Raw genomic sequence first — 7,560 nt, 5'->3', positions numbered from 1 at the left:
TGGGTGGTTGTTTGGGTGGATAGAGAGATGGTCATATGTATGATTGATAGTAGTTGGATGATCAGATAGATGGATGGATGGATGGATGGATGGATGGATGGATGGATGGACGGACGGACAGACGGACAGAGACAGATAGACTCCAACTTGCCGAGTGACCCTTTGTCTAGAAGCTCAGCGAGCCTGGCCCTGCATCCTCCTCATGGCTGCTGGCTTGTCTGTCACAGTGGCTGTGGTACCAGCTCACTCACTGGCTGTCTTCGGTGCGTCTGTGGCCCTCCACTTCACCGGCCATGATGTCGCCCTCCAGGAACTGGTCCCTCCTGATGACGTGTGCCAAGCAGACAAAGTGACCGCTGTTCTTTAGTGATCCATGCTCGTGCCCTAATCTCCAGATGCCGATCCCCAGGCCTTTCTTCCTGGTCTGCCTCGGTCTGGAAGCCCCTCCAAAACGGTCCCCTGGGGGTGACCCAGCTGGCACTTGAAACACTGGTAGCAGCACTTCCAGCATTACAGCAGCCCCCGGGCCACCACAGACGGACAGACTGACGGTGGAGCACCGGGCCACCACAGACGGACAGACTGACGGTGGAGCACCCCGGCCACCACAGACGGCCAGACTGACGGTGGGCGGCAGTGACCATAGGCGAACCTCAGCAGGAAGGAGTCAGTCTGGCATCGTGGATGAGCATAACCCTGAGCCAACACCACTCTCACTGACCAGCTGCGAGCCTTTGACTGCGCCACTCAGTCTTTGTCCTCACAGGTGAAAATCAACCCGGCTAATCATACCCATCCCGTAGTTATTACGAAACCCAATTGGGTACAAAACACGCCTCCTGATTCCGTCAGCACTCAACAAATACCTGCTTGCATGCTTGCCGCTGGTCTGCCCACCTCCTCGCTAGAAATTCAGAGCTGGACGGTGTTAGCTTTTGCCCGTTTTTGCTGGAAGCTCACAGATTCATCGTCCCTATGGGAGGAGATCAGAGCGGATCTGGGCATCAGAGGGAACGGGCTCCAGGCTCTTGCTCCATCCGGAGAAGGTCCAAGATGAAGTGGAAGTCCGTAAAAGAAAGCCAAGGCCCGAGGCTGGACGGCTCTTTGCGGCTGATGCCAGAGAAGAAGCCAGTCCCTGGGCTGCCCACCTCACGCTCACCCAGGGACCAGGCAAGGCACACCTTCCCAGCTGAGCCCGAGTCAGATACCTGTTGTGGCCGTGAGTTGCAGTCTGGTCGGCTCTGCCTGGGACAGACCACGCGTGCCGTAAGAGAACAAAGCACCGCTCAGTGCTCTGCCAACCTCACGGGGGTGAGGCTTGAGCCCATGGTCACAGCCACTGCATCAGTCCACGACCCACCCCTCGGGGCTCCTGGGTGCTGTGGTCCATGTGACGGCGTCGGTTGTTGTTGTTATTGTTGTGTGCCATCGCACCATCATCGCCAATGCACAGCCATCCTGAGTGCAGCACAAGAGAACGCTGCCCGGTCCCACACCATCCCCGCTTCTTCTCAGCGTTGAGCCCATTGCCGCCACCCCTCCCCTTTACCAAGCACGTCCTTCTCCAGGGACAGGCCTCTCCTGATCACACGTCCAAGTCTTTGAGACAACACCTCGCCATCCTGGCTGTCCTTCGTCCAGGAGAGATCTGCGTGTCCTTTGGGCAGTCCCTGGCATCTCCAGATTCTTCCCCAGCACCGCCAGTCGAGCACATCACTCTTCTTCCGCCTTTTTTATTCAGCGCCCCGTTTTCACATGCGTGTGAGGTGGTTGAACATGCACCAGGCCTGGGGTCAGGTGCCCCTCTGTCCTCAACGTAACCTTCTTGCTTTTCAAGGCTCGAAAGTGGTCTCGGGCTGCAGATTCGCCTAAGGCAGCGTGCTGCTTGATCTCCTGGCGGCTGCTTCCAAGGGCCCTGACTGTGGGTCCAAGCAAGACACATCTCTGACGGCTTGAACCTCTGCTCCGTTTAGCATGATGTTCCTCTTGACCCGGGTGTGAAGATTCTGGCGGTGTGTAGCATCTGTCAGCCCTGAGGTGGGCCGATTTCTGCACCCCCAACCCCCGACCCAGGAGACCCAGAAAGGACGGTCAGAGCGGCTTGTGCACACGCTGAGTGCAGGGTTTGGATGGCGCGCTCACTGGACTGTCGCCCTTGCTGGGTGCCGTGAGTCAGCTCTGCTCACAGCGGCCCCGGGGACAACAGTGCCGCCTGGTCCTGTGCCGTCCTCGCCACCAGTGTCGCATCTGAGCCTGTGACAGGCAGGTTTATTGTGCCAACCTGGCCAATAGGAACATGTGGGGTTAATCAGGTCGCAGTTTGATTGGAGGGCAAAGAGATAAACGGCTCAGCAAGGCCCGCCCCCATCTCTCTCCTGCTCTCTGGTGATCGGACCAGCTTGCAGCTGCTTTAGCCAGTTCTCTCCCTCAACCTGTGAGCTGCAACCTGTGGGCCAAGCCAACCTGTGGATCCTCGCTAGAGCTTGAGGCACCTTTGAGACCTGCTTCTCCACGCTGCTGGTGTGTACATCCCTTGAGCTTGAGGCTGGTGGATCCTGTCGCCTTGCATTGCTTGTGTTCAATACCCCGTCCCCGCCTGCCTCACTAAGCTCCTGAGCTACTGACATCCATATCTATATACAGTATTCCTAAGTGTCCTGGTTTCATTTCTCTAGAGACCCCTGCCTGACACAGAGCCCATCTGGAGCAGTCCACTGCACACGCTCATCCTCGGGGGCGGGGCGGGGTGTGGGCTCAGTTCCCAGCAGGATGCAACAGCTGGAACAGCAACTCTTGTGGGATGCCTGTCCTGTCCTTCCGACCAGGGGTCCTCAGCGGGGCAGCCGAGGAGTAAGGAAGTGCAGCCCAGGGACTTGGGGGTCAGCAGTTGGAGTTTAGGAAGATCTGGTAAAGACCCTCACAGCAGCCCGGTGTGTGGCCATGCAGAGTTGTGGTCCCTGGGTTTTCCATGTGGCACGCATTCCAAGGACAGACACCCCCACCCCAGGTCTTTCTCCCGTGAAGCCACCAGCCGGCTTCAGCTGCCAGCCTGTCAGTCCACATGAGCGCTCTACCGTTGCGCCCCAGGGCTCCTTCACATGCAGCGATGTCAGCAGCGATGGTGCGTTCACCGTGCCGGGCGGTGTGTGCCTTCGGGCTGCGTCATGAAACGCCATGTCGATGCCGCTGCTGGGGCGGCAACACCAAAAGACGGAGCAGAGCCGCCCACCCCCACGTGGCAGCGTGGAGCTGCCTGCCGCGCGGGGTGTCCCAGGCTGCCGCCGTGACAGGAGCAGATCGCCAGGGCTTTCGCCTGCAGAGCCGCTGGGTGGCTTCGAACTGCCAACCATTCCGTTACTATCTGAGCGCTTTATGAGCTGCCAGTGCTCGTAGAAGCAAGCGTTGAAAAGTGACAAACCCCGGCTCGGCCACACACCCAATCCCCCCTGCGGCAGAACCCCGAGGGGTCTCCCAGGCAGCCCTCATCACAGAGCCAGGTTCCCCCCTCAGAGCACCCGGGTGGGTTTGAACTGCCAGCCATTGGATCTCAGCCGAGCTCCTCACTGCAGTGCTGCCAGGGCTGATAAAGCCACAAACACAAACCCGCTGCAGTCACCATGCTGCCGCTCAAGACTGCCCGTGGGGTGTCCAAGACGGTGACATCCCCGGAGCCCATGGCCACAGCTTGCTCCTGGGAGCCTCCCTCCCTCGGGTGGGTTTGAACCTCCCACCTCTCAGGTAGCCATCACACCACGAGGACTCCGTGTCCTCCAGCCGGGATGGGAAGGGCTCGGCTCCTGGGCAGTGGTCTGTCACATGTTCTCCAAAGGGCCTCCCCGAGCTCCATCTGGTCTCCCCCAAACTGAACGCAGGCCCCACCTGATGGGCCGTGGCTCTCTGGGTGTGTGGCCTCCTCTGGGCACTGGGCACGGACCTACGTCCACACGGGGGCTCCTCTGGGCCTCGGGCCCAGTTCTCTGTCCATGCTGCCCTCCCAGGCTCACACATGCAGAAGCCCAGAGCTGCTCTCCTGGGGACGGGCAGGTCGGATTTGGTGGGGTAACATCCCCATCTTGTGGCCTTGGAGAAGATTGCACATAAGACACCGTGCCCTGCCCCGTTCGTTATACAAATCCAACAAACCTGTCCTCTGTCTGGGCCTTTTGACCCTGCCCCGGTCCCAGGCAGGGGAGCAGAAAGCCTCGCCTTCCTCTGAAGGAGCAGCTGGTGGTTCCAAGCTGCTGACCTTGCAGTCAGCAGCCCACAGCGCCTGCGTGGTGGTGTGAACTCGGAGTGTGGTGACCTGCTCCTGTAGCTTTGGGGGGCTCAGCGGTGTCACTGGTGCGGGCATGTGGGCCTGCACAATATGACTGTTTATTTTTATTAAACCGTCCCTGCGGTGAGTTGGAAGAACAGACACTTTTCTTCAGCCCCGCTGGGATGCACCGAGGCAGGAATGAGGCTGACGCTGTACACCCACCCACAGTGTGAACCCTGCCGTGAGCAGAGCTTCAAAGCCTTACACACACACGTGGAGCATCGGGCTTCTCAGTGTTGCAGTCCGTGGCACCGTCAGCATAAACTGACAAAGGAGAAGGGAAAAAAAGGCTTCCGCTTGGTGAACCTAAGGTGGCAACTCAGCACAAAGATTTTACGAGTGTTCTTGTTTGTATTCATTTGCGTGTCTAGATGTCACGTGTATGCAGCGTACACGGATGGGGACCACGTAGTGTATTCTGTGATCAAAGGGGCAGCGTTCACCCCGGGATAAGAGGGCAAGAGCTAGGAGGGGGCCCAAGGGGAAAGGGTGTTAGCCCAGGTTGACTAGATCAACAAATTCATAGACACTCAAGTGTACAAGAGCTTTATATCAAAGAGCAATTGTTTATTAAGAAAACTTCCCAGCCCAGTCCAGATCAAGTCCATAAGTCTGATATGACCCCGTATGTCAATGCTAATCCATAAATTCCTCTTCTGACTCACGCAGCACATGCACTGCTGCCGAATGCAGGATCACAGGCCAGTGGGTAGGTGGTCTTGTAGACCCAGTGGCAGTGGAAGCATCTCAGCACTGGCAGGGGTCTCTACATAGCTTCTCCAGCTCGGGGCTTTGGCTCCATCAGTGTGTCTCCACGTGTCTTGTCAACAGAATGTGAAGCAGAGGGTGTGTCCTGCCTCCAGGGAGGAAGACAGCAGTTCCCAGAATCCTGACCATGCCCACACAGAAGCCTCATTAGCTTTGAACTGATTGACAGGCTGGACTCTACCCCTTTGCTCAAGCTGACAGATTATGTAACTGCTGCAAAGGGCGACGAGGGAGGGGACAGCCATCAACAAGACAAAACCAAGTGTGTCTGAACTGCTGGCTGGAAAGTGGCCTGTCCCACGAGCCTCCTCTGAACTGCAGTGTAAAATGATACTCGTCATTGGGAGGCCGCCGTCCCTGGGTCGGGTAGCAGAGGCAGAACGGGCCTGGGGCAGTGGGTGGGTTCTCAGCCTGGTACAGGGCTGGTCCCGGGTGAGGGGTGACTGAGGAACTGCATGGGGGACACTAGTCTGAGTGAGGCCGCCAATCGCTGAGTCAGAATGCACTCACATCAGCACGCCCCTCTGGAGGGGGTCTCCAGGAACCGCTTCTCCAAGGATTCCCAGTGGACTTGCAGCCGAGCCAGGGCCAGTGCCCCCCACCTGCCGGTGGGGCATCGTAACTGGCTTTGTGAATCACACAGCCAGACAGGTTGGTGAGGGGTGTGGCCAGGGGACAGCAGAGGATCTTCTTATTGTCTCTGGATCAGAGGGTCTTTGGCATAGCGGGTAGGGCCTTGGTGACTGGCCCAGGGTAGGTTGGTGGACAAGTAGCCCAGGAGATGGTTGGGGACAGGATGGTTGCAGGTGGGCAGGGCTTTGGGGAGCGGCCCAGGCAGGGTTAGGGAGAGAGTAGTGGCCCGGCTGCCCAAGGCCTTGGTGAGTGGCCCAGGGGAGGTTTGCAGATGGGTGGGCTGGGACTTGGTGAGCAGCCCAGGCAGGGGACAGCATGGTGGCAGGGTAGGCCTTGAGTAGCCTTGGGGGGGGGGGGGGTGTCACAGGTCATCCCCCACTCACATGGAGTGCCCAGCAGCAGCCAGCATGGATGCTGAGTGGTTACAAACACCTGCCTCCCCATGCACAGCTGAGCGCTCACTGCCAGGTGCACGCAGATGTGTCAGAACATGGAAGGACACACACGCACATCCTGTGACTGCAGGGAGATTCACCCTTCACCAGGGAGCCCATGAGCCTAGAAGCAGCTCCAGGAGCTTGCTCTTAACCCACTTGTGACCTCACACCCAGCCCATCGTAAGGAGCTTCCAGGCTACGAGCAGGAAGAAAAGCCTGTGACCGATCATCTCGGAACCCCTTGTGGGGAAACACCGTGGACGGAGGCCGTCTGACCGACCTGGCTCGGGGTTGGCGCAGAGCGGGAGCACTGTTCTGGCATGCATGGGGCCACCACGCGTGGAGACCCCCTGGAAGGCAGCCCAGGACAGCAGGTGGACAAGGCCTGTCTCAGAGATCAGCAGCCAGAGCCTGCTTTTGTTCAGGGTGCCCCCACCCCAACCCCAAGACATCCTTTGTGGGGGAGGGGGTCTGCCAAGCCCTCCCCCCTCCTCACTTCTCAGGGCGACGAGGGCAGAGGTGGTGGCAGCCCTGGCCCTGAGGTTTCCTTGGCTGCCACCTTTATACACATATCTCTTAAAAACTTTTACTACAGCCCCCGTGGTGCAGTGGGCTAGGTGCCAGGCTACTAACTTCAGGGACGACAGCGTGCCCCGAACCTAACACCAGATGAAAGGTTCAGAAGGCCTGGGGGCAGTTCTGCTGTCCTGCAGGGTCTCTGGTTCTTTGCTGGGTTCTGTCGGCAGATGTGGCGTTGAGGGTTTTTGAGGGAGCAGGGCGTGCATGGTGTGTTGGGCTGTCAGCCAAAAGGTTGCCGGTTTGAACCCACTAGCCGCACCTTGGGAGAAAGATGAGGCTGTCTGCTCCGGTGAGGATTTAATAGTCTCGCAGGCCAGAAAGGACAGTGAGTCTTGTCATTCAGGGCGGCAGAGCGTAACCTGCAGGGCAGGCACAGGTCACCAGGTCTTTCCCTGCGCACGTCTGGGAGGCTCTGAACCACCTCTCAGCCCGCAGCCGGGCACTGCACTGCTGCAGCGCCAGGGCTCCTTGGCCGGGCGCACTGTGACATGCACCTCCAGCGTGCATGGGCAGGCTGTGGGGAGGGGGTATCACATATGGTCACTGGCACGCAGTAGAACCCATGGTCATAGGTGCCCAGAGGATGAAGGGGCGTGGCCAGCACTGCAGGTAGGAGGGCAGGGCTCATGGTTGTGCCAGGCCTCTCCCTGTGAGTCTAGAGCACCACGCTCAGTCATGAACAAACCCACCACAGACCCTCTGCCAGCGAGTCCCGTCCACCCACAGCTCTGCCACCGGACAGCGAGTCCCGTCCACCCACAGCTCTGCCACCGGACAGGAGTCCCGTCCCACCACAGCTCTGCCACAGGACAGCAGTCCTGTCCC

This window comes from Echinops telfairi, unplaced genomic scaffold (assembly GCF_000313985.2).
Source record: "Echinops telfairi isolate 266 unplaced genomic scaffold, ASM31398v2 ScPeMD7_2565;HRSCAF=3150, whole genome shotgun sequence".
In the NCBI taxonomy this organism is placed as follows: domain Eukaryota; kingdom Metazoa; phylum Chordata; class Mammalia; order Afrosoricida; family Tenrecidae; genus Echinops; species Echinops telfairi.
Note: the sequence above shows the minus strand (reverse complement) of the source record.